This window comes from Symphalangus syndactylus, chromosome Y (assembly GCF_028878055.3).
Source record: "Symphalangus syndactylus isolate Jambi chromosome Y, NHGRI_mSymSyn1-v2.1_pri, whole genome shotgun sequence".
In the NCBI taxonomy this organism is placed as follows: Eukaryota; Metazoa; Chordata; class Mammalia; order Primates; family Hylobatidae; genus Symphalangus; species Symphalangus syndactylus.
In genome coordinates this window covers 11,707,079-11,734,888 of record NC_072448.2, presented here as the reverse complement: position 1 = coordinate 11,734,888, position 27,810 = coordinate 11,707,079, and the positions used below count along the sequence as shown (strand labels likewise).

The 27,810-nt window shown below is 42.9% G+C and overlaps 1 long non-coding RNA gene across 1 annotated transcript in view; it reads right to left on the bottom strand.

Moving 5' to 3' along the window:
- LOC134736089 (uncharacterized) overlaps positions 1-27,810 on the bottom strand; it is a 61,343-nt gene that overhangs the window by 8,683 nt on the left and 24,850 nt on the right. The window lies entirely within an intron of this gene.

Sequence of the window (27,810 nt, the reverse complement as noted above, 5' to 3'; positions counted from 1 at the left end):
TACTGAGGATGCTACTACAGTGAAATAATCCTACTTTACAGAATGAATACTTCAGGGCACATAAGTAACATTCTAGTGCCAGCCTCCTAGCTGTCTTCCCCCCTCTTACTGTCTCCATTGTGAGCCTAGAAGGATTACTTTACTGAAAAGCCAACTAACTGACCTGCTAGGAGGCATTATGCCAAAAAAAAAGAAATACTTCAACACAGAGGAATGTCTACCAAGTGGAATTTCAAAACCAGGTAAGCTCCATGGAGCTGAGTGTTGCCTGGTGACAATCCCCCCAAGGCCCCAGTGAATGTAGAAGGCTGTCCCCAGGCCTGGGCAGAGCCCTTGTCTTCCAGTGTGTGGTGGCACAGAGGCAGTCCTTGAACCTGAGAGGCTGAGAATAGCCCTGTTCACACCTGATTTAAAAAGAAGACACACGGATGCATCTGACAAAAATCTGGATTCAAATTCAGTTAGATGACTGGCCACCTGTTCTAGATTTAGCAGTGACACCTTCCCACAGGGCATGGAGCAGCATAAGCAGGATGTAGTCTATCCTGAATCTGTACAGCTGGACCCAACAAGACCTGAAAAGAGCAAGTGATCTCAATGGCCTTTAACTGTTCCACAATGACATAAACAAATACAATAATAATCCCTAAATACTACTTTTTCTCCATGTAAGATAGTATCTGGGAGACACAGGACACACTGATGGAGGTAATGTGTACACATAGAGAAGGCTGTGTGTATCCAAGAGGCATGTAAGTCTTCATACTCCTGTGTATGTTCACGTGCTTACCTGCACATAGGTATGCATGCTTGTCTCTAATTGCCTTGATGCATTTTGAAAGTTGGCAGGGTATGAATAGCTATTAACAGAGTTACAGGCTAGGTGTGGTGGCTCATGTCTATAATGACAGCACTTTCATAGGCTGAGGCATGTGGATTGCCTGAGCTCAGTAGTATAAGACCAGCCTGGGCAACATGGAAAACCCTGTCTGTATGAAAAATAAAAAAACACTAGCTGGACTGCTGGCACATGTTGGTAATCTCAGCTACTTAAGAGGCTGAGGCAGGAGAATCACTTGAACCCGGGAGGTTGCAGTGAGCCGAGATCATGCCACTGCACTTCAGCGTAGTTGACAGAGTGAGATTCTGTCAGAAGAAAAAAACAAGAGTTATGGCAGGTTTTAATTCCAAAATATCTGCTACTCTCAGAAACGCATGCAGAGGGCTACCTGCAGCACAGGGTGGGATTCACTGTCACACATGGAGGAGGCCAGGAAGGTATCTTGTGAGCCTTCCCACAATGGTAGGGCTACCTGTGCTTTGTCTCCTGCATCTTTCTCACAGAAGGTGATGGCCATCTCTGTAGACACATGGCCTGGGCAGGCAACGATATCCACCACCTATTTGCAAAATTCCTGAATGTACCAAGGGCAGAGTGGCGCTGTCTCAAGAAAAGACATTTTCTGTGTGGCCCTGTACCCTGTCCCTTCAGCAGCATCCAAATTGTATCTCTTGGCAGCACCTGCAGTATCGTCTAGGGCTCTTGCCACCTTGTACTCAGAGGTCTGGGCTCATTGATTCCTTTAGCTGTCACGGTGTGGACTTTGCCTCTAGGTACGCTTAGTCCTTGTCCCAGGGCTCACCGCACTTTCCTAGTGAACTAGCTCTTCTTCCTTGGGATGGGGCTGAGGCTGGGTCTAGTCTGCCTGTGGACAGGGTGAGGCTGGTTGTTGTGGATGGGTCTATTCCTTGGGCTTTTTGGTGTCCCCTGCCCTGCACTCCCCAACCTCCTTCCTCCTCCTGAGCACTGACCCCTTTTGTGGCCACCTTTCCTGGGCTCTCTGCCTCCTCATGGATACCCTGGCTTTGACTGCTACCAGCAACAAGAAAAGCCCTCCTCTATTCTTTCTCTGCTTTTCTTGGCAAAGCCACCCATAGCTGCATGTCAGGTGCCACTTCCTTGTCACCACTGTAATATTTTTCTCCTTGCTTTTCTACCACAAGCTGTATTTTACTGTTTGTAGATATAGGAGCCATGGCCTGTGGCTTAGGCTGGCCTCAAACTTATGGGCTCAAGTGATCCTCCAAAATACGTCTCCCAGTGTTGAGATTAGGGCATGAGCCACCATGCCTGGCCTTGAGCTGTAGTTTATTAAGATTACTGTAAAACATAACAAACCTCAGAATCTCCACCATTCTGGATATTGAAGATTGTGAAGGCCTGATCCCTGAATGGATGGGTCAAAGTCTTTTTTTTTTTGAGGTGGAGTCTCACTGTGTCGCCCAGGCTGGAGTGCCGTGGTGCAATCTCGGCTCACTGCAAGCTCTGCCTCCCGAGTTCACGCCATTCTTCTGCCTCAGCCTCCCGAGTAGCTGGGACTACAGGTGCCCACCACCACACCCGGCTAATTTCTTTGTATTTTAGTAGAGACGGGGTTTCACTGTGTTAGCCAGGATGGTCTTGATCTCCTGACCTTGTGATCTGCCCGCCTCGGCCTCCCAAAGTGCTGGGATTACAGGCGTGAGCCACCATGCCTGGCCGGGTCAAAGTCTTTTAGTGGAATACAAAAGACTGGACTCTCAGAAAAGTTCCTCGGCTAGTTTGTAGAAGTTGGAGTAACAATTTGAGTAACTCAAGGCTTCCTGGATCCCATCCTGCGCTCGGTCTCCCTAAAGAAGCTGCGGAACAGAAGGAAGGGCTGGCCCACCCTCCTCCTCAACAGCAGAGTGATGAAAAGCCCCCTCTAAGGGAGGTTACCCAGGCATGAGCGCTACTTTTATTTTCTTCTTCTCTGTGGTGGGGAGAAAGAGCAGGGCTCTCAGGGCAACAAGATGGATGGACTGGCAGTGAGGCAGTACATTCTACTTTCTTGAGTGTTTGTTCTAGTAGTTGAGAGAGGAAAACTGACAAAAGGAAACTGCAGGCATCGAACAAGTGAGACACCACTGTTGGGTTTGAAAAGCCAAGTGAAGGAACAGAGGCCAGGCAGGATGATGGAGGTGCTCTGTGGAACTGCGGCTAAGGCCAGTGTGTGAGCAGGAAGAAAGGAGTGTGGACAAGGGTAGATAAACAGCTGTATCCTCTAAAAATGTTTCAACAGTGTTTATTTAAAGCTTAAAATGTCATGGAGTTTTAATTTAAAAGATACAGAACTGTGGGATTATAAATCTGTAGGGGATGGTGCAGACAGACACTTTTCCTCACCATTTAGATAAAATCATCCTAAATCCATGGAATAAGCAAGGATCTAAACAAGTAATTAAACTCCTCAGATCAAATGATGACTACAGCTTTTGATGATGGCACACTTAAAGGACAGCGCTCTGAAAGGAAAAATGCTGAAATATAAAGGAGCATAAAACAATTGCACCAGCCATCAGATGCATATTCTTCCCTGCTTACTAACAAGCTAGCAGCTTTATCGTTGCTTCAGTGTCCTTTTTACCAGGAAAGGTCATATTGTTTTTAACATGCTACGGCCACATACACTACTACCTTCCTTAGGTGAGTTAGAAAATACACATTGTGACTGTGACCACTCCCCTCCCGCCAGCTGCAATCTGTGTGGCATATTGAGAGCAGCTTCTGTAGTAGCTGCAAGAGCAGCAAGGGGAGGAGGGGGAAGCTCTGAAGAAGCTACAGGCTGCCCCAGGCTGGTGGCCGTTTTCATCCTTAGAGGCAGTCGGAGTTTCCAGGTAGTTCATGGGAGGCATTGTGGCTTAAATTAATTCAATTGTTATGGAAACGCTGGGCCTGAAGGAAGCCTAGGCCAATGGCCTACAAGTTTCTAAGGCGAAGGTTGGGTAATTGCAACAAATCAAGTAACATCTTTTATAACTGAAAATGTATGTTAAATGCTTGCTAAGTCTACCCTGAGGCACAGTGGTCAATGTTTTACCCAACAAAGATGTAAGACCCTGCTCTCTCAGGAAGCTGTATCTGTTTACCATGCAAATGGGTACCTATCTTCAATTTTATAACTCTGAGTTATTTAAAAGGAAAACACCTTAAGCTGACTGTCATTAAAGCACATATCTGGTGATACAGTTTGGCTGTGTCCCCACATAAATCTCATCTCAAACTGTAATCCCAATGTGTGGAGGGAGGGAGGTCATTGGATCATTGGGGTGGTTTCCCCCACGCTGTTCCCGTGATAGTGAGTTCTCACAAGAACTTAGCGGTTTTATAAGTGTTTGCAAGTTCCTCCTTCACCCCTTTCTCTTGCTGCCTTGCAAAAAAAGCGGCTGCTTCCCATTCTGCCGTGATTGTAAGTTTCCTGAGGCCTCACCAGCCATGTGGAACTCTGACTCTATTAAATCTCCTTCCGCTATAGATGTTGCACTAGTCTCCATTGACCATTTGGTTCTTGTACTCCAAGAATTGGGGTGTCACAGGGACTGCTGCATTTCCTTACTAAGTCTTGAGCTTTTAAACGTTTAACAATATCCTGGAATCCTTTATGAACTTCAGGCCTTAAGGGATACTGCCTTTGATAAGGAAAAGTGGTGGCATCTTTTAGCCTGATTTGGACTGGGTGGGCATTTTTTGCCCTTCCAAATAGTCCTTCCAATACCCAGACTTCAGAGTTGATTCCTTCCTCAAGTAGGGGACAACAAATGGGTAAACTGTTCCCCATATTAATGTAAATAATAGCTCCAGGTTTGACTAACATATCTCTCCCTAATAAGGGTGTGGGACTTTCAGGCACAACAAGAAAGATACATGAAAAGGGTAAAGTCTCCAAATTAAAACTGAGGAGGTGGGAGAAATACCTAGTTACAGGCTGTCTCAGGATTCCTCAGATCATAACGGACCTTGACAAGAGATTAGCACTGAGAAGGCCACACCAGTGTCAAGGAGGAAGTAAATTTCCCGGCCCTCCATGGTTCAACATACCTGGGGTTGAGAGAGAGTGATGACATGAGCTAGCGCTTGCCCCAGGCACCCTCCGTCCTGTTGTTGGATCATCTGGTTGAGAGCTTCTGACTCAGAGAACCTTTGTCCTCTGGGGCAGTGCACCTTCCAATGATTGCCTCAGCATAGCAGGCATGGATGAGTGGGCAGATTATTTCTCATTGGATAATCTTTTAAAGTGTCCTTGTAAACCATACAGATAACAAGCCCTATCAGGTGATTGGCCTACTCTATTTTCTGTCCTCTTTGAGCCACCAAGTTTGGTTGTCTGAGGGCCATGACTAAGGCTGTGGCCTTTCTCTGATCTTGCTTTTCCTTTTAGCCCTGTTTCTCTTGGTCCCTATCATAGAACACCAAGGTTGCCAGGTTTAATAATGCCTCCAGATTTTGTTCAGGGCCAAGGGCTTGCTTTTCAAGCTTTGTCTTGATATCTGTGGCCGACTGGGTAATAAACTTATCTTTTAGAAAAAATTGACACTCAAGTGATTCAGGTGAAAGGGGAGAATATTTTCTTAAGACCTCCTGTAGCCGCTTAAGGAAGTGAGAAGAATTTTATTCCTTTCTCTGTTATGGTGGACATCATTGAATAATTCATGGGCTTTTTTCTAATTCTCCTTAATCCTTCTAGAACACAGGTCAACACATGTTTACAACTCCAGTCCCCATGATCTGAGTCAAGTTCCCAGTGGGGATCTATACTGGAGATGGCTTGCTGACTGGTAGAGAATTTGTCCCTTTCTTTAGTTGTCATTCTATCATTCACTTGACTAAGATACCATGTATCCCCAAACTCTCAGGCTGCAGCTAAAGCCACATTCTTTTCATTAAAGTCCAGGGTTTGATCTAAAAATAGCATGACATCTCTCCAAATGAGATTGAAGGTTTGCCCTATAACCTGTAGGACAACTGTGTCCCTATCAGGATCATCTACAAACTTCCCCAGGTCTGCCCTTATCTGCTTTAAATCAGAGAGAGAGAGAAAGGGACATGTACCCAGGTTGGGCCAAATTCCCCTCCCCCTACAGCTTAAAGGGGACATAAGAGATAGCCCAGGGAGTTTTGCAGTTCTTTGGAGATTTCTTTGCTTATGTCCTTCTGGGCAGCGGATATTAGAGGAGGATTATCATTAATAGGAAGGGGAGCTATAGGGAGGCTAGAATATAGGGGTAAGCTGAGAGGTCCTCCTGTGGGATGTAAATTGCAAGGTTCATATAGTTGTAGATTCTCCTTTAATGAAAAGAGTGCTTGGACATAAGGTATTTCACTCCATTTGCCTTCCCTCTTACAGAAAAGGTCAAACTGCAGGATAGTTTTGTAATTTGTACTTCCCTCAGGTGGTCATTTTTCCACATCAGAGAGAATATTGGGGCCAAGTCATAGTGCAGAAAAAAATAAGCTGCCTCTTTTTCAGGGTTTCTGGGTCAATTTGGTCCCAATGGCTTAGAATGCATATCAAAGGTGAGCCTGTTGATTTCTGAGTGTTTCCCATCTGAAAGATAAAACTGTCCACAGTTTTGATTTGTTTTATTTCTCCCCCTGCGCAAGAACCTGCAATGGTCCCTGGACCCTGCTGATCGGATAGTTGTGCCCACCAGTACAGCAGTAGAAACATTAGTTTTCCTCTTAGACCACAAAGAGGGCCAAGGAGGGTTGGATTTAGTGGCCCTTACTGATGCATTATTGAAAAGGTGCACCCGTCTGTCCTCCTAGACCACAAAGAGGGCCAAGAAAAATCTGATTTAGTGGCCTTTACCAATGCATTCTTGAAAATCTGTTAGAGTCCTAAGCATTCTCTTTTTAGTACTGGGACCTTACCCATGTCCTATAAAGATGCTATTCTCCAAAAATGAAGTGGAGGGCCATACCCTGAGGGAGGGAAGGGATCTCCAAGGTTCAAAGAGTAAAACCTTTTGTCCTCACTTGAATAGGAAGGATATCATTTCTGAAGCTCCCAATAACCTAGCTTCAGGAAGGGCTTTTGTTAGGCCTGCTTATCTGAGGAGGGATCCTAAAATTCCAGATAGTCTCCCCTACAATGGGGCTTTGGGCAAAAACTATGACTTTCTGACTGGTGAGCCCAGGTGCCTAAAGAAGGTAACAGACTCCTGAAGATTATACTAGAAATCTTTCTTACAGGAGAAACTAGAAAAGCACCAGAGACAGGGAGTGTTTTTTAGAAGCAGGGCTAGCCTTGGAGAAGAGAAGTGAGAGGAGGTTTGTCTGGCAGGCATTAGGACCCGGGGACAAGGGTCAGGATAGATAGGATACATGGGCGAGTCTCACTTGGGCAACATGACTTTGAGGGTTCCGCTCATGGCCGCAGAGTCAACCAACTTATTGTCAGGACCCTAGAGCTGAATGGCTTTCCTCTTTGTCAACCCTCAGCTCAGCCTAGAAGTACAGGAAAAGTAGAAGCTGGTTAAACGCAAACCAACGCTTCCAACCCTGAAGAGTCAGGAGTTGTTAAAGAGCCCTTTCCCAGAAAGCCGGAAACCCGTATCTTTAGTCTGGTGACTGCGCCAGTCACATTTAACTGGCGAACAGGTGCCCCATATTTAGCCCCCAAATTCTAAAGAAAAATAGGACAGAATGGCAAGCAAAAGGATTCTGATGGTGCTTATTGCTCAGCGACAGTCGGTGTCCCTTCATGGTCACCAAAATGTATCTGGCATTGGTGGGTTCTTGGTCTCGCTGATTTCAAGAATGAAGCCGCGGATCCTCACAGTGAGTGTAACAGTTCTTAAAGATAGTGTGTCCAGAGTTTTTTTCCTTCTGATGTTCAGACGTGTCCATAGTTTCTTCCTTCTGGTGGTTTCGTGGTCTTGCTGACTTCAAGAGTGAAGCTTCAGACCTTCATAGTGAGTGTTACTGCTCTTAAAACAGTTCTTAAAGGTGGCACATGGACCCAAGAGTGAGCAGCAGCAAGATTTATTGTGAAGAGCAAAACAACAAAGCTTCCACAGTGTGAAAGAGGACCCAGGCACATTGCCGCTGCTGGATGTGGTGGCCTGCTTTTATTCCCTTATCTGGCACCACCCACATCCTGCTCATTGGTCCATTATACAGACAGCTGATTGATCCATTTTACAGAGAGCTGATTGGTCCATTTTACAAACAGCTGATTGGACTTTTTTGAGTGCTTACTGGTGCGTTTACAAACCTTTAGCTAGACACAGAGTGCTGATTGGTGCATTTACAATCCTTTAGCTAGACACAAAATTTCTCCAAGTCCCCACCCGATTAGCTAGACACAGAGCACTGATTGGTGCATTTACAAACCTTGAGCTAGACACAGAGTGCCGATTGGTGCATTTACAATCCTTTAGCTAGACAGAAAAGTTCTCCAAGTCCCCACTCGACCCAGAAGCCCAGCTGGCTTCACCTCTCATTAGCACAACTCTTCAAGCATTTCCCTATACAAATCCTAAAGGATTTGATTATGGTTGCTGCCTGAGGATGTTATATGTCATGGAACATGTGAATTCTAATACCTTTTAAAAATAATAATTAAAAAATCTAAATTTTTAAATTTTTAAAATTTTAAATCTGCCTTCATAGATTTTGAGTAAGGAATTATGAACCCAAGTTTATCACTGCCTACTTATGAAGTTACACTTTAAGCATTTTACACAAATGAATCGACTTAATGCATTTCTCCCTCAAACTTACCTTGATATATCTTGAACCTAATTTTTATCATTCCTAATTACAAAAAGGACAAAAAACCCAAAGCTAGTGTTTTGTGTTAGTTAGGCTGGTTCCTTAAAGACACAAAATAAACTATAAAAAGGGCTGATCTTGAGTTAGAATCAAATTATCACAATCTGACAGTTATAAAGATATTCACTGAATGTGTGTGTGTTTTAAAATTTCAGTTTGTTTTTATTGAGACAAGGTCTCATCTCAGTGTAGTGGGGTGATCACATCCCACTGCAGCTTTGACCACTTGGAGTCAAGTGATCCTCCTGCCTCACCCTCCCAAGTAGCTGGGGCTAAAGGTGTGCACCACTACACCAGGCTTATTTTTAAATTTTTTGTAAAGACAGGGTCTCCTTATATTGCCCAGGCTAGTCTTGAACTCCTAGCCTGAAGTGATTCTTCCACCTTGGCTTCCCAAAGTCCTTGGATTACAGGCATGAGCCATGGTGCCCAGCCAGGAGTTTAGCCTTTTGCTGATCATGTTACAAAAGAGGTTTGGTCAACAAGATCAAGGCCCATCTCCTGGGTAGACTCCTCTGATGCTTCTTTCCTTGCTTGTACATTCTTCTGCTCAGCTGGGACAGCAGTGAGGTGGGAGGACTGCCTACAGGTACAGATCCAGCATCCCTTATAGTGCTCCTGGAGGCTCTCAACGTTGACTCTAGCTGGGGCAGTGGTATAGGGGCAGAACTGTATGTGGGTGCAGGTCCACCAGCCTGCCCATGCTACCGAAAAGGATCCCAATGTAGACACTGGCCAAGCCCTTGAAAACAGGCAAGGCACAAAAGTTTCACCATTTACACTAGCTGCTTTAAGTAAGGCAATTATCTTATGTAATGGCCACCTCATTGCAGTGCAGAATGAGGGCCAAGTAGATGCAAATGAGTTCGAACAAAGACAGAGGCCATGGTGTGCAGCTGCCACCAAGGGACAAGTTGCTACTCACCCAGTAAGTGACAGCTTCACTACAACATTAAGCTAAGCTTAAGATAAGCTAAGGCCTTCACTTCTTTGCAAGGGCTAAGAACCTTAACGGCAGCTGAGGAAAAAGGGTCAGCAGTGTTTATGAATGTGTGGAAAACAACATATTTTAAAGTGATTTTGCTTTAATTAGAAAACCCAGCATCCAGTACATTTTGATAGAAGTGGTGGTGTCATTTTTCTAAACCATTTTGACGGTACACAGTAATCAGTAATTGTTGAATTTATTTAAAATGTACACCCACTAGCTTTGTTCATCAAAGATATTCTACTGCTTGTTTCCTTAACACCCTGATTCTCAAGATGAGGTCGCTGGATCAGCGGCATCAGTATTATGTGAGATGCTGTCCAATTACTATTCTTGGGCTCTGTCTTGGTCTATTTTATGTTGCTTATTAACAGCCTACCTAAAACGTGATAATTTATTAAGAGATTTATTCTTACAGTTATGGGGGCTGAGAAGTCCAATGTCAAGAGGCTGCATTTGGGGATGGTCTTCTTCCTGGTGGGGACTCCATAGAGTCCTAAGATGTCACAGGGCATAGCATCTCAATGGGGCTAACGGCACAAGCTCAGGTCTCTCTTCCTCTTCTTATAAAGCCACAGTCCCACTCCTTTGATGATAACCCATTCATCCAATAACTCATTAATCTATTAATCTATGAATGAAAGGGTCCATTTATGATGGCAGAGCCTTCATGACCCAACACCTCTTAAAGGCTCCACACCTCTCCATACTGCCACACTAGAGATTAAGTTTCAACATGAGTTTCAGAAAGAATAAACATTCAAACCACACAGCAGGCCCCACACCAGATCTACAGAATCAGAAACTGGGGTGCGCCCCAGCAATGTGTGTTTTACAGAGCCCTCTCAATGATTTGAATGTGCGCTCAAGTGGAGGGCCACTGACCTGGCATTATGTTTTCACGGAAGACTTGTGTTCTATAAAGTTGTGGTTTTAAAAATGTATTAATCTTAACTAAGAACTGTTTAATTATACATACACAAATGTAGAAGTTAGTACAAATTAAAGAATAAACTATGATGACATTCATCCCAGTACTTACTTGCCTTTATATTGCACCCCATCATGACTCAGCTACATTTCTTTTCCTATTTCCTTCTGTTACCCCCAAATCAGACTTATTTTAATGTGTTTGTAATGAAAACAAGATTTAAAAGTAAGTACCCTTAAATATACCCCATTCTTTCTCAAGTTAATTGCAGTAAATAATTCCAATAAACTGGAGTTCTCAGTTAATCATAGTTAATTAGGTCTGGATCAAATCAGATGTACAATTCAATGAAAGTAATGCACAGCATTCTCACAGACATGGCCAGCATGAAGCACTTATGAAGAGACACCCTAATAGTTCTTTTAAAGAAACATGAATCTTGGAATAAAAACATTGACAATTTGATGACACATACTATATTCAAAGATTAATTGGCTCATCTCTCTTAAATGGGAATCAAGAAAAAAACATTTTCTAGGCTAGAATCATTACACATGTAACCAAAGTTGTCGTTGGTGACCTTCTTTTGAGAGTAACTACTGAAGCTTTTACATTTTTGTTATATACGTACGTTCTAACATAATGTCCTCCTTTTCTTCTAGTGAAAGAATTTCTACGTTTATGAAAGGTATTATTGGAAACTAAGGGTCAATTTCCAAAAACCAATTTTCAGTCAGTAGCACAGCAATCCTAAAAATTAAGCTTTGAACTACATAAGCTTGGAAACACAGCCCTTCACAGCAGAAAGGTTTCAGCCTTCTGAAATGGCTAGTTCGGATATCTGGGGTTGCCTTGGGCTTTTTTGACCTTTGTACACATCCAAGCTTACTTAATAATTTCTAGAACCCTAATGCAAAAACTGTTCTGGAAGGTCCGCTGTGGGCAACAGCTGTTTAACATTGTTCTCTATGCTCCTGGCACACAGCACAGAACCCAGATCCTGTTGGCAGCACTCTTTCACTTCACTCCCAGAGTTGCTTCCATGCACATCGCTGCAAAGGGGAGCTGGCCTGAGCCTGCAGTGACAAGTGAAGCCAAACCACATCACCATGGACTGGAAGAGTCTTACCTGCTCAAAGCTTCCTAGTGTCACAGGAAGGCTTTATTAGATTTGTGGGAAGACAGGAGAAGCCCACGAAAAACAACAGATTCTGGTTAATGAGGAGGCACTGAGTTAAGTTATAAAAATCCTGTACATGTGTGAAGGTAAATAAGAATGACTTCAAATGAGAATGAGCAGAGGCTGTTCATTCAGAGCTTGCATAGCAAGAGAGATGGACACTGGCACTTGCCTCTGGCAGAAGCTCAAATGGAGATGGGGGAGCAGGAAAGCCTTACAGTGGGAAAAGAGAGGCATCAGGTGGTCCCTGACTGGAGGTTGTTGTTGTGGGGACTAGGTGTGGCTCACTAGAAGTGAGGCATCCCATGGGATTGGCTTGGGAAACATTTTGACTCTCTGGCTGGTGGTGGAAACTCTGCAGGCATGCCAGAGACAATCAAGTTCCTTAAAAGAGAGACAGTCATTGAGCTGACCAAGGACCCCATAGCTTTCAGCTAGACCCATGGGATGCATACAGCAGCCCTTCCTACTCTGGCCTACCTCCGGACTTCTTCCCAGCCACCTTGGCCATCCAAAAGCAAACCCGTAGCATGTTCCCAGTTGAAGAGTGAGCCAGGCACTCCTCTCTAGGTCCTAGGCCCTGGGACCCCTGCCATGCTCAGCCTCATTCACCATTCCACATTCCACAGGCATTCCTGCATCCCTTAACACATGCCTTCGCCCAGCCTTTGGTAATAATCAATCAGAATGAAATAATTTCCATGCCACCTTTACATCAAAAAGACCCTGCATCAGGTCAATGTTTATGAGGAGAAAATTCAATGATCAGTAATAGAGTTTATACACTTATTGCCTCCCAAATCTCATGCAGAATTGTAGCCTGAGATTGTAGCTGAATTGTAGCTGAAATGGAGGCAAGGCTTGGTGGGTGGTATCCTGATCATGGGACAGATCCTCCATGAACGGCTCTGGTCAGCCCCACGGTGGTGATGAGTGAGCTCTTGCTCTGAGATCACACAAGATCTGGTGGCTTAAGTGTGTAGCACCTCCCCCACAATTCTCTTTTGCTCGTGCTTTCGCCATGTTACATGCCTGCTCCTGCTTAGCCTTCCACCATGATTGTAAGCCTCCTGAGGACTCCCCCCAAGCAGCTGCCACTATGCTTCCTGTAAAACCTGCAGAAATGTGAGCCTACTAAACTGCTGTTCTTATAAATTATCTAGACTCAGACATTTCTTCAAATCAATGCAAGCACAGCCTAATATAGAAAATTTGTAGCAGAAGTGGCGTGTTGCTACAAGGATTTCAGAACAGAGAAGGGTGAACTGCACCTTCTTAGAGAATAAATGTTTGTGACCAATATGCTGATAGTGATATGGTTGGTGAAGTCCAGGCTAACAAGGTCTCAGATGGAAATGAGAAACTGCAAGCTGGAGGAAAGGTCACATATATTATTTATTAGGGAAGAACTTGGTTGCATTCTCTTCATGTCCTAGGGTTCTGTGGAAGGTTGAACATCAGGGTAATCATTTAGGCTGTCTAGCAGAAGAAATTTCTAAGCAGCAAAGTATGCTTGATGTAACCTGGCTGCTTCTAACAGCCTCTACTCAGATGTGGAAGCAAATAAATGACAAAATTGGAAGCCATATTTAAAGGGGAGATAGCACAAAAGTTTGAGAAATATGTGCCTTGCCATGTGGCAAACAAAAAGCTTTTTCAGGAGAGGAATTCAAACAGGCTGTGAAACAACCACTTGCCAGAGACATCTGCACACCTAAAAAAGAGGCAAATGCTGATACAACGACAGTGGGGAAAAGGCCTCAATGGTATTTCAGAAGTCTCCAAGACAGCATGTCCCATCACAGGCCTAGGGTCCTAGAAAGGAAGGTTTCTGAGGTTTCCTGAGCCAGGCCCAGGACCCAGCTCTCACAGGACAGTGCCATACACAACCCAGCTGTTCCTGCTTCAGCCAGGGCTCAAAGGGAGCTCACCTTGGTGCCCTGAACAGCACAAGCCACATGGCTCAGTGGCTTCCACAGGATGCTAAGTCTGCAGGTGCACAGACTGCAAGAGTGAATAAAGCTTGGTGTCCTCTGCCCACATTTCAAAGGTTGTACAGAAAAATCTGAATGTCAAGGCAGAAGCCTGCTGCAGGGGCAGAGCTCTCACTGGGAACCTATACTACAGCAATGTGGAGGGGAAATGTGGGATTGGAGGCCTCATGAAGTCCTCACTGGGGCACTGCCTAGTGGAGCTGTAGGAAGAGGGCCACGATCCTCCAGACCCAAGAATGGTAGATCCATCAATAGCTTACACCCTGTAAAAGCTGTGGACACTCAACTCCAGCCAGTGATCGGCAGCCTTGGGGGCTGCACACTGCAAAGCCAAAGGGATGGAGCTGCCCAAGGCCTTAGCAGCCCACTTCTTGGACCAGCGTGGTCTGAATATGGGACATGGAATCAAAGGACATTATTTTGGAGCTTTAAAATCTAATCACTGTCCTGTTGGGTGTCAGATTGTGTGGGGCCTGCAGCCAATATCTGTTGGCCGATTTCTCCCTTTTGGAATGGGAATATTTAACCAATGCCTATTCCTCCATTGTATCCTAGAAGCAAATAACTTGTTTTTGATTTTGCAGGCTCACAGGTAGAAAGGACTTGCCTTGTCTCAGATGAGAGTTTGCACTTTTGAGTTAATATTGGAATGAATTAAGATTTGGGGGGGGTTATTGGGAAGGCATGATTGTATTTTGCAAACTGAGAAGGACAGAAGATTTAGGAAGGGCCAGGGACAGAATGATCTAGTTTGTGCATTTGCTCCCATCCGAACCTCATGTTCAATTGTAATCTCCAGTGCTGGAAGTGGAGCCTGGTGGTGGGCATATGGATCATGGTGGCAAATCCCTCACGAATGGCTTGGGACATCCCCTTGGTGGTTGTTGGGAGAAAAGCTGAGCGTTGGGAGAGAAGCCAAGGCTGGGCTTGGAACAAGTCTGGGGTCCAGGGTCTAAAACTCTAGTGGCCTTTGGAATGTGTCCAGACTTGCTGGATCCTTGTTTCCAGCACTCCCATTATCTCAAGAAGCCATATGTTTCAAAGAAAATGCTAAACCGTCACAGCTGTAGTTAATTCACTTTATACATCACTTCCTTTCAACTCTCACATTCTCACCAACTGTTTCTTTGTTTGATCACCCATAAATAGTGTGGACTCCCATAGCTCAGGGCCTTCACAGCCTCCATACTAGCTTTGGCTCCCCAGTCCAACTTTCTCTCTTGTCTTTTCTCATTCCTTTGACTCCATGGGACTTTGTCGCCCCCACGGCCTGCTGTTGGGTCCAATCACCCGAACATTCCTGGCACCCAACGTGGGGTGATGAAGACCCTGGTGAAGGAATGCTAGAGTATGTAAAAGCAGAGGACACCTGAGGATGACTGAAAGAAGCTCGGCATGTAAGCTGGGTGCTTTGGAAGAACCAGGGTAACAATGTGACAAGGTGAAAGCAAACATTCTGCTTATTTGAATTTCTTAAGGCATTTATTACAAAGAGGGGGAGTGAAATTTAGTACTCAGAAGTTATCACTCTTTAGTACAGAAAAACAGTTTTCCCTATGGTTTCCAGAACAAGGGACTATAGAGTTAGATGAAAAGGAGAGAATTAGAAGATATTTTTTAAAGGCTTATAAAGATGGAGCAAAAATTCCAGTTTCCATTTGGTCAATATGGGCTCTAATAAAGGCAGCTCTTGAGCCATTTCAAACAGACAATGAGGCAGATTCAGATGAGGAAGAGGAAAACAAGTGTAAAAAACTAACCCCAGATTCTGAGTGTAACGAACAGCTACCAGAGGAGATTAAAGAAAACAAAGGAAAACTAAAAAAGGTATGTTTTACTAGCCTGTCCACTCCACCTGCTGAATTAAGTGAATGGCCACTTCCTCTCTCTCCCCTTAATGGTTCTGGAAAATATCAAGCCAGGTTTGGAAAACTTAAAAATGAAACATTCTTTATCCAGGATTTTTAGGGGGCTCATTATCAAATACTCAATTTAAAAACATATCTGGGGATCTTTCTAAATTATGCTAAGTTACTTTAAAGAGAGATAAAGGACAAAGATGCTATAATATTTATTTTTTATACTTGAAAGCAATGGCTCACAATTCAGCTTTGGTTTTGTCCCTTGGGAAAAAATAAAGACAGTATAAATGCATGTTTTGTTTGTAAATCAAATTTTGCACCAAGTGAAATTATAAGTGTTGATGGGAAAACAATGTATAAACATGTAATATGTATGACAACAGCAACAGAAAGAGAATTGGAAATGTAACTACATAGGAACAAAGATTTGTGAGCTACTTAAGTGGTTAAGATGTTTATCATAATCCACAGAGCAATCACTAAGAAATAGACTAAAATAAAGGATAAAATACTTAAAATGGCACACTAGAAAATATCGAAAGTTAAAAAAGGCAGTAATGAAGAAATAAGGTAACGAGAAAACTTAAGACAGGAAACAACAGCATGCCACTCATAAATCCTGTCTTGCCAATAATCACACTATACATAAATAGATTAGAAACTCCAATTAGAGGTTGCACCACTGCACTCCAGCCTGGGTGACAGAACAAGACTCCACCTCAACAAAATAAAAAAAAAAAAAAACCCTCCAATTAAAAGGTAGAGATTGGAAAAATGGAAGTACCAAAAAAAAAAAAAAAAAAGGACATGATCTAACTATATGATATCTACAACAGAGATACAACTTAGAACAAATGGTGCAAAAGCACTGAAAGTAACATGATGGAAAATATATTCCATGCAAACAATAGCTCAAAGACAGCTGGAGAAGTAATATCAGACAACGCAGACTTAGGACAAACAATTTTACTAAAAAAAAAAAAGTTTTAATAGAAACATTATACAGTGATAAAAAGGTCACTCTATCAAGAAGATGCAACAATTGTAAACATAAATGAACATAACCACAGAGCCCCAAAATATAAACAGTAAAAACTGTTATAACTGAAAGGGGATATAGCTGATTGAACAATAGTAGCTGGTAACTTCAGTGCCATACTTTTTGATAATGGACAGAACTAGACAGAAGATTAATAAAGAAATATAAAACTTGATTTAATCCATTTACACACTGTAAACCAATAAAACTTGACAGACATCTATAGAAAATTGACCCAATAATAAAAGAATATATATTATTTGTAAGTGCATGTGGAAAATTCTCCAGAATACGCCATATACTGGGTCATAAGTCAAGTCTCAATAAGCTTTCAAAGAAATGAAATTATACAGAGTATTTTCTCAATCAACAATAAAATGAAATTAGAAATCAGTAACAGAAGAAAACTTCAGAAATTCACAAATGATGTGGAAATTAAACAATATACTCCTAAAAATTTATAGGTCAAAGATGAAATAATGAGGGAAATTTAATAAGATACTTTGAGAAGAATGAAAATGAAATCACAATGTTCCAAATCTCATGGGATGCAGCATATGCAATGCTTGGAGGGAAATTACGGCTACAAATGACTGCACTAAAAAAGCATGGTCAGAGAGGTGAAACAGTGCTAGCTTTGAAGATGAGTCAAGAAATGTGGTAGCCTCTAATATGTGGAAAAAGCAGGAACAGATTCTCCACTAGAGCCTCCAGAAACAAATGCAACCCTGCTAACACCTGGTTTTACCAAGAGATTGGTAAAAACCGGCCTCAGTTTGTTGTAATTTGTTAGAGAAACAATAGAAATCCAATGCATAAGAAACTCTGGCTATTTTTTCCCCTCTCATCAGGCTTCTGTACAATGACTTTCAAACATATATAAAAAACATAAAAATAAACTTTAAACATTTCATTCACAACCTAAAGTGAATGAGAGCTATAGGCAGAGTTTACAGAACTATGTGTGACAATTCAGCTGTAAATAGTTGTGAGTTGAGACTGGAGAAAGTTCTGTGGCAATCCTCTAACTGAACAGCCCTGGGCCATTTGCTGCCCATCTTCCTGGAGAGGTTTGCCCAGAAACTTGGGAAAATATTGATCTAGATGGCCTGATCCCTTCCCACAATGAAAAATCTTAAATTCTTGGGACTATGAGTTTGTTAGGGCTGCCATCACAAAATACCATAGACTGGGTGGTTTAAATAAGAGAAATTAATTTTTTTGCAATTCTGGAGGCTGGAAGTCTAATATCAGAGTCATTCAGCAAGGTTGAGGCCTCTCTTCTTGGCTGGCAGACACCACCCTCCCTGTGTCTTCACGTGGTTGTCTGTGGTGTGTCCGTGTACTACTTGCCTCTTATAATTATGCCAGTCTCATTGGATTAGGACTGCATTTAGCCCTTCAAAGACCTATCTCCAAAAATAGTCACATTCTGAGGTCCTGGGGTTAGGCCTCCACCACATACATTTCAGGGGGACATGACTCAGCCTATGACACTGGGTTATTCTTCTTTATCTACTCAGTTTTGTTTTGTTTTAAATAAAAGGCAAGAGCAGTTTGTCAATGGAAGGTGTTATCTTAACATGGGGAAGGGATGAAGAAAATCTTAAGAAATAAGGATCAAAATCATTTTTTAAAGAATACATATCTGCATATGTATAAATTCATTCAAGTATTTCAGATTTTATTTATCTAATTCTACCTAGGATTTCTCAAAAGAGCCAAAAAGCATAGGGTATTGTTCCCACTATGCAGAGTGTACCTCTGGTACTCAAAGTAGCAAAGTGGGAGTCACATTGACAAAAGGAGGCATAGCTTGGTAACCACAGGCACAGCTCAATTTACCAAGCCTTCTACACATGGGGACTCTGAAGGATGAGGAGTCAGAAATGCTCATTCACATTCTCAAAGAGCAACTCACTTTTATTCTACAACTCCAATTACCAGGGAAGGACAGCTGGTAAGAGACCGCCTTTTCTTTGAACAGCTAGGGGCTCTGCACACACATAATTAAGGCTAGCTCAGTGTTCTAACTATGTCAGTAATATGGCCTTACGAGTTGTCACTGTCAGTCAGTCGACAAACTACATGAAAGATATCCAGAATTCAATCAGATATTCTTTCAACACCTGTACCTGGGACTGTACCTGACCTGAGAAGTATAATGAAAGAAGTATAGTGAAAGAATGGAGGATTCTTGTCAAGTTCAAAGTTTGTTGGATTTATGTAAAAAAATGAAAAATCCAATCACCTGCATAGGAATGTAAAGTAACTGGGAGGGGAAGTGTTTTCCTTAGTGTCTCCTAACAACCAAATCATTTAGAGACATGTTTAAGAGAGGTAAGACCACTGAATACATTTTCGTGTTACTTATTATTTTATTACTTGTACTCTTTAATTGAATTTGGCCTGTGAGAACAATAACTCTATAAATAATCATTTAAATACATACCTGAATTATTAACACTTGCAATTTAAGACATAAGAATGACGTTGAAATATTAAGAAGTTTAGGCTCATCACTTTTATAAACTTCACTTATTGTGCTTAAGATGACTGACTATTTAAAAGGGTTTCATTCATTAATTCAGACAACTGAAGTACTCAACAAAGAAATAAAATATACTAGTTTTATAAGTGTAATTTAATAGTATAAAACTGAAGTTTATGATAAATTTGTAAAGGGATTGAAACATTATTATGACCTATGAACAGCGACTGTTAACATTTACTAGATTTTTTGTTTTTGCAGACAAGACTCACTCTGTCACCCAAGCTGGAATGCAGTGGCATGATCTTGGGTTACTGCAACCTCTGCTTCCTGGGTTCAAGTGATCCTCATGCCTCAGCCTCCCAAGTAGCATAGATTACAGATGTGTAACACCAGATGCAGCTAATTTTTGTATTTTTAGTAGAGATGGGTTTCACCATGTTGCCCAGGCTGTCTTGAACCCCTGGACTCAGGTGATCCACCTGCCTCAGCCTCCAAAAGCGCTGCAATTACAGGCATGAGCCACCATGCCAAGCCAACATTTACTAGATTTATCAGTGAAATAAGCAGAAAAAGCTTAGGGAACAAAAAAGTTTTTGAATCTAACTTTAATAGTTTATAAATGTTTAGAATTAAAGTGTAGTGGTGAACTCAGGACACAAGAAGTCCTACAGCAATATTAAGCACCCACAGTATACTATGTCTGCATGTGAAAGCTCATCAGAAAGCAGAGTATGAAAAAGGGCTAGGGACTCAATGGCACTGGCAGCAGAGTCTCTGCCCTGGAGAATTACACTCCTGGCATCCCAAGCTGGTACTCAAACACTTTCCCATAAGAAATAAGAGATCGTCAGGGACACTCGGAACCGAGACAGCTCCTCAGGTGTGTAAGGGTTATGTGAATATGGGAGTGGGTATCTAACCTCTAGTTTTCATATTTCTATCTGGGGAAATGTGTTCTAATTATCAAAGTACTACACAACAAATTTATCTTATGTCTTGTGTTTACATTCTAATGTGGATACTAATGCATGAATTTGTGAATAAAAATCAGGTAGCCTGATATTTGATGAAACAATGGGGGCCCAAAATGCTCAACCCATAAATAAGCAAGAAATCATATTTTTAAATATGAGATTATAAATTCCCAGCCCAAACCCCCAATCTCTCTTTTCTAGTAGTTACTGAGAGTAAAGTATAGTTGCACTTAAATGCCGCTGGACTGTGAGCTCCTGCAGGTGAAATTACAAGTTAAAACATAGTCCTCATGGGTGAAGAAAGGTCAGAGCATACCCTTAGCCTTTGGGCAACCATTGCTTTGAATGTAATTAGAGAATGCAAGTATACAGTAAAGTGGTGCCAGCATATAATTAGTTATATGGCAGCATTTAATTAACAATATTTAATAGCATTTAAAGACCATAGGGCACATACAAAATGATATGCCTTCTTCCTTTCCATTTTATATTCTCATTCTGGCTGCAGTATGTAGAAAACGAGGCATAGAAAGAAGGGGATCTAATATGTTGGCTCTATCTAGTCCCTGCTTTTTCACATAATATGTATACATTCATTCCAGGAGATAAAAATTTCCTGAAGTCTCTCTGTCAATACACATGCCATGTTGGGCTGGTGTTCTGAATGTTCAGACTCCAGCAGTCAACAGAATAGGCCTAGAGCCTGGCATCCATGGAGGACATGTTGTAGGACCCAACATTACTCAGCATTTTGCTGCCGGCCCCAAGACAGTGATGCAAAGCTTTTCTCAGGCTCTAAGTTGCGAGCATTCTCATACCTGAGGGGATATTCCCTGAAGGCGAGAAGAATGGGATGCAAAAACAGTGACCAGTGACCATGACCTAAGGAAGTGCCATTTACTAATTTATTATTTTATTGTATAACTCCATGAACTTTTATGTTAGAATATGATTTTATTCCTTATTCAAAAATGCTGACCTTTTAAAGATTTCACATCTGGGCAAGAGAACTTCAGTGAAGGCAAAGGAAGCAGCTTCTTAACCTTTCTTATTACCAGACATGTCATACTTAGGCAGTACACAGCATGCAGGGCACCATCCCATTCTGAAAAAAAATGACTGGGAAAGGGGGATGATTGGGTGTAAAATATGTGAGGCGGAGCACCACCCAACAAATGGTTATTTTCCAGGTTTATCCCCAGCATGGTGAATGGAGTTCAAAGTTTACTCCAAAGCACTTTCTTTTTACTTCCTTCTCTGGAAAATCAACTGTACTTGAAAATCACAGTGCATCCCATGGCTAAATAACCCCAACCCCAGAAGGTGGGACTGGGCCCTCTACTTCTCCCTGACATTTGTAACCCAGCTGGGACAAGAAAAGGAGAAGGGAGTGGAATAAAAGCACTTCAAGGTTTCAAATTCTGTATCCTTACATGTCAACAAAGATTAAGCTGGAAGTAGCAGGCTTTCACTCAGAATTGGGGAGGGATTCAGGTTTTGATGTAGGGTTGGGGGAGATTTGGAGGCTGACTGGAGACTAACTAGGGATCTAGAGCTACTCCCTCTGTATCAGAGTTGCATATTCTCTTTCATGCTACCCAGTGATTTTCTTTCTAACGCCACGTGTTCTTTTTTTTGTTGTTTTTAAAAAAAGAGGATAAAACGTGATGGGCACACAGCTAAATTTAAATTTCTAGACCCTTCCTAGACCAACTATCCAACTCTGTGTGCATGTGTATTCTCACTGAGGAAGGGGACTTAGAAATAATAAGTTTAAATTGCCTTCTAGGGGCCAAGCACAGTGGCTCACACCTGTAATCACAGCACTTTAGGAAGCCGAGGCAGGCAGATAACTTGAGCCCTGGAGTTTGAGACCAGCCTGGGCAACATGGCAAAACTCCATCTCTATTAAAAATACACAAATTAGCCAGGTGTGGTGGTGTACACCTGTAGTCCCAGCTACTTGGGAGGCTGAGGCAGGACAATCACTTGAGCCTGGAAGGCAGAGGTTGCAATGAGCCGAGACTGCACCATTGTACTCTAGCCTGGGCAACAGAATGAGATTCTGTCTCAAAAAATAATAATAATAAAAGTAAAAAATAAACTGCCTTCTAGGTACTAATGGAAAAGAAATTAAACAATGTGTAAGCAAAAACTCAGTTATATGTAAGAAAACACAATTACCCCATGAGAAAGAGAAAGAGCTGCAGTCCTTTAAAAATTAACTGCCTGTTTTTCTGTGGCTAGTGAGCCTTATCACTCCTACTTTCCCAGGCATGGTGAAGATCCTGTTTCTCTAGCTGAGCAGCTGCAAGGTCACTAAACAGATAAACTCAAGTCACAAAACTTGTTTTTCCTTGAAAAGTAAGAAATCATGTAATGCATCTCTCAATTAATTGAATAACTGACTTTGTTTCTTGTGTCTCTAATATGCTTCCCCTGTACAGATCTCCCCCAGCCCCACAGAATGCTTAAAAGGTAACTTGACTCTTTATTCAGGGCTCAGTCCTTTGGATGTTAATCCAACTGGGCCAGTGCACCTAAATAATACATATCCTCCTCCTGAACACCATCAGTCTCTCTGATTCCTTATCAATCCCATTACATTTCTAGGAGCTCGTCCAGGATTGGAGACAACAGATTTACTGTCTCCTTTGCCTGTAGGACTAGAGCCCCCGGGCCAGGGGAGACCCAGCATCCAAGGCATGCCACAAGGGAGGTTCACCCAGATGGAAACCAGCTGTCCCTGCATCCCAGGGCCCTGGCCAGTAGTGCAATGGAACGGGGATGGAGCTGCAGGATGATACCAACACTTCACAAACCATGGTAAAGAGTAAGAGCCCAAGGCAGGAAAGCCCATCCCATAGGGACAAAGGGGAGCCTCATCACCTGTTGGGGACTGACCATTAATCAAAGCTAGAGCATCTGGGGACAGCAGGAATGGCCTGCCAATTTGGATGAAACTCGCGTCCCCACTAACAAAATCAAAGTGGTTCACTGGAACTGAAGAAAAGGAGAAAATGGGCTGATAGAGTGGCAAGTGCAGCAAGGCAGAGCTTGCTGTCAGGGTGGCAAGAGTGGCTTGCCACTCCAACTGGGAGTGTGTGGGTGCATGTGAACCTACCCAGGACACAAAATAGGATCATTTAGTCTGATGAGGAGTCCTGTGGTAGGAGTGGTGTGTGTATTTGTGTGAATGTGGGAGTCTAACTGCACTCAACCAGGACACAGGAGAGACTTGTTGTACCCAATGAGGAGTCCTGGGGCAGGGGAGGTGTGTGAAAGTGTGTGAAAGAGATAGTCTCGGGAGAGGACAATGTGGGGAATGATGTGGGGAGGCACAGGTCCCTTAGCGCAGGCTGTGTGCTCCAAGGCGAGTATGGGGAAATCAGACCTAGGACACTGCATACAGCTTATAGAACCAGCTCTGCAGCTGCAGCAGGCTGTAAGGGGAATGCATGTTCCTGGCTAAGCAGCATCCGAAACGCCCATAATAGGACCCGGTCTGATGCACCAGAGAGTGAAAGTGACAGTGAAAGTGCAATGCAAGAGAGAAAATGGGAGAGAACGTGTCAAAACCAACTCCTTTGGAGTGCATGATAAAGAATTTTGAAAAAGCATTTAGAAATAATTATAGGATAAGACTGGATGTTCAAAAGTTAAGGACATACTGTGAATTAGAATAGTCCTCTTTCAGTGTCAGATGGCTGGCTGAAGGCACTATAGAGAAATTGGTCATGTGTTTTAAGGTGGTGACTAGAGTCAGAGGATAGCCAGGGCATTCAGACCTAGTTTTCATATTGAGTCACCGCTAAATGAATGCAGCCCTGCCTAGCAGCTTATTGTAGAATGCTCACAGCTCACGCTGAGAGAAATCAGCTGCACTGGCAACTACAGAGTTAAAGGGAAAGTCACAGAGGCTTGTAGCACTGCAGAGCCAAAAGTGAAAGTAAAAATCAGCTGCCCTGGAAGCTATGGAGACAAAAGAAAAGTCTTAAGAAAGAGAAAACCGGTTTTGCAAGAACCACAGGAGGGAATGGAGACCCCTCCTCCCTACATTCCAATCTACACCCTTTTACCAAGGCTAACTGCCCCTAAGGAGCTAAGTTCAAACAGATACATGCTCCCAGTCTCACCTGAGAAGCAGAAATCAGAGCTCCGGGAAGTTAAAGTGAAAGGCTGAAAAAGTCAGGCCATCACAGGTCTGATCATGCCCATGTTATGCTTATGTCTCTTAAGAGGACAAGAGGACCCCCACTAGGACCTAGATGATGCAGTCCAGCTTCAACACCTACAAGGTGCCAAGAAGCACTTTTGCAAAGGCTAAATGATGGTAAACGAAAAAGGCAACCAATAAAAAAATCTCAGAAGTGTTCCAACATGCAGATAAAAGCACCAGTCAGTGTTATAAAAGATTTGTAATGGCTGGAACTAAGAAATAAAGTACAAGGAAGAAATTCTACAGCTCTTAAATGCTGTACGGGACCCAAAAGAGGTGGCAGTGATGCACTGAAAGGTGCACCAAAAAGCAGGAACACTAAAGGCCAAAGAAAATAGAAAGGCAGACAGAGGCAAAGCAGGCTGCAATGACAACTCCATGTTCTAAAGAGAAAGCCTTAGCTATGCCTCTCCTCCTGGAGATTGCCCTCCCAGAGATCCCAAGCTACATTCTAGATGAAAAGGCTTGGTTTGGTCAGGAAACAGGGAAATACATTAAAAGTGAATGGTGGCTGTTCTCTGATGGGAGGCTAGCTGCCCCAGGGACAATAGCCCCAGATTTGTAAAACAGTTCCACCAAGGAACACACATTAGAAGGATAGCCCTAGAGACTTTGATAGGTCGACATTTCTATGTGCCACAACTCTCTCTCATCACCCATGCTGTTTGCAAACAACATCTATCCTGTGCCTGGAATAATCCAAAACAAGGACCTACTCAGCCCCCAGGAGTTCAGGAAACAGAAGCCATGCCCTGTGAAAAACTGCTGATGGACTTCACTGAATTGCCCTGAAAGGGGGGCTATCAATACATGTTGGTGTTCATTTGCAACTTTTCAGGATAAATCGAGGCTTTCCTCACCTGGACAGTGAAGGCACTACAGGTGACCAAGGTGTTGTTAAGAGACATTATTCCCAGATTTGGACTGCCTCTAACTATAAGATCAGAAAATGGACCAATATTTGTGGCTGAAATAGTTCAGAACTCGACTATTAAAAATAAAGTGGGAATAACATACAGCCTACAGGCCACAGAGCTCAGGTAAAGTGGAGTGCATGAACCGGAGACTCAAACAGCTGCTGAAGAAATTTTGTCAAAAGACTCATCAAAAGTAGGATCAGGTCTTGCCCGTGGTCCTCCTCCAAGTCAGGTGCACTCCCATCAAACAAACTAGTTATTTGTCCTATGAGATTTTGTTCAGCCAGCCACCTGCCATCATAAATCAGATTAAAGGTAATCTCTGTAAACTAGGAGAACTAACTTTAAAAAGGCACATGCAGGCTTTAAATATGGCCATGGAAAAGATGCATGACTAAGTATGAAAAAGAATGCCTGAGGCTGGGCACAGTGGCTCACATCTGTAATCCCAGCACTTTGGGAGGCCGAGGCAGGTAGATCAGGAGGTCAGGAGATCGAGACTATCCTGCCTAACATGGTGAAACCCCATCTCTAAAAATACAAAAAATGAGCTGGGCATGGTGGCGAGCACCTTTAATCCCAGCTACTCAGGAGGCTGAGAGAGGAGAATGGCATGAACCAAGGAGGCGGAACTGGCAGTGGGCAGAAATTGCACCACTGCACTCCAGCCTGGGTGACAGAGTAAGACACCATCTCAAAAAAACAAAAAAAAAGGAATGCCTGTAAGTCTAACAGACCCAGAACACCCTTTCAAATCTAGGGATTTGGTTTAGGTTAAAATGGAATCCAACCACCTTAGGACCCATATAGCATAAAGGAGAGGCCCCATATTGTGATGTCTACTCCCACTGCTCTTAAAGTTGCAGGTGTCACACCTTGGATGCACCATAGCTGGCTGAAACCAGTGGCAGCAGTGACTCCTGATGATGACCAGTGGATTAGCCAACGAGACCCAGATCACCCCACCCCAATAGTCCTACAGCAAAACCCAACCACCAGTAAGAAGGACAGCTGCCCTGCTCTAATCACACCAGAGGTTGGTCAGTCTATGCACGGCTGAAGCTTGAGGATCCTGCAAGCTCTGCTCTAGTCACATCCCAGAAGCTAACTAGTCTACCCACAGCCAAAGCTAAAAGGACCATCTCCAGATAAGTAAATGTAAATACAATTTATAAGCCTAATTATAATTCTGTGAATATTGATTGTTCTGTTATGTTATTACTGCAAATGCTGCAAATGTCTATGCCCAGAGGACGGTTTGTTATGCCCATGTGTAGTGTAAGCATATTTCTATTACATATACTAATGTTCTTATCATTTCTGCCAATACTAAAAAAGGAGAAATCTCTAGAAGGATGCCCACACTGTGTACATACTACCTGGGTAAGGAATATGACAGTTAAAACTGTACTGTACCATACCTACTATGAATGTACAGGAACCAAGTTAGGAACCTGCACATACAGCCAAACCACCTATTCAGTCTGTGACCCAGGAAATAATCAGCTATATGCATGTTATGACCCGAAGCACTTACTCTATGAATTCTGGATCGGGGTACATATTAAATCAGAGAGATGAAAAGAAAGAGCATATAGCTCAAAACAAAGAAGGCCCTCCATCCTATAAAAGATCTACTTCCTTGCACTTTGATGCCTGCCATGCCAAATATGTTCATAATCCTAAAAAGCCAGAAGCAGTCTGCAATAGTTTAACACAAGAGAGGCTTAGCAACAGCAGCCCTAAACATCTGTACTGAGAACCACAAATAGGATGCCAAGACTGTAACATTCAGTGGTCCGTGCCAACACAGCTCCAACACTTATGTTCAGGAAGGACTGCTCTGCTAAGTAGTATGTCAACCAAACCAAACTGTAAGACAAGGACATGCAATCATTTAAATTTTACTGTCTTAAAGCCAGAGCTACCATTTTGGTCTACAGGACAGACAGCACTACTATGAGTTGACAGACAAGGAGCAGGTCTTGGAGTTCCATTACGGATTGTCAAAAACACTAGAAGGACTCAAATGCATCCAAATCTGCAATTCCAGGTTGGTAAGTCATTCTATAAGCATTTTGATCAGTCAGTGCCTGAGCTTCCCCCATCAACCAAAAACTTATTTGCTCAACTAACTGAAAACAAAACTGACAGCTTAAGAATTTCCTCGTGCTATGCATGTGGATGAACTAATATGGAGGACTAGTGGCCATGGGAGGCAAAAGAATTAATGCCACAAGATAACTTCACTTTGCCTAACCCTGCCAGTGAACTAACAGCCTCAGCTAGTGTTTGGTTGTTAAAAACCTCCATAATTGGAAAATACTGTATTGCCCATTGGAAAAAGGCTTTCACAGAGGCAGTGGGAAAAAACAACCTGCCTAAGGCAACAGTATTATGATGAGACTAAAAACAAAACTGTATGAAGAAATACCCAGAACAACTCCTATTTACCAGATCCAAACGCTTTCTCTTGGTTCTCTAAGCCACTCTTGGAATCAGCTAGAGGCTCCAAATGGTTAAAAGGCACCCTCTGGCCTATACTGGATCTGTGGAGCATGGGCATATTGGCAACTG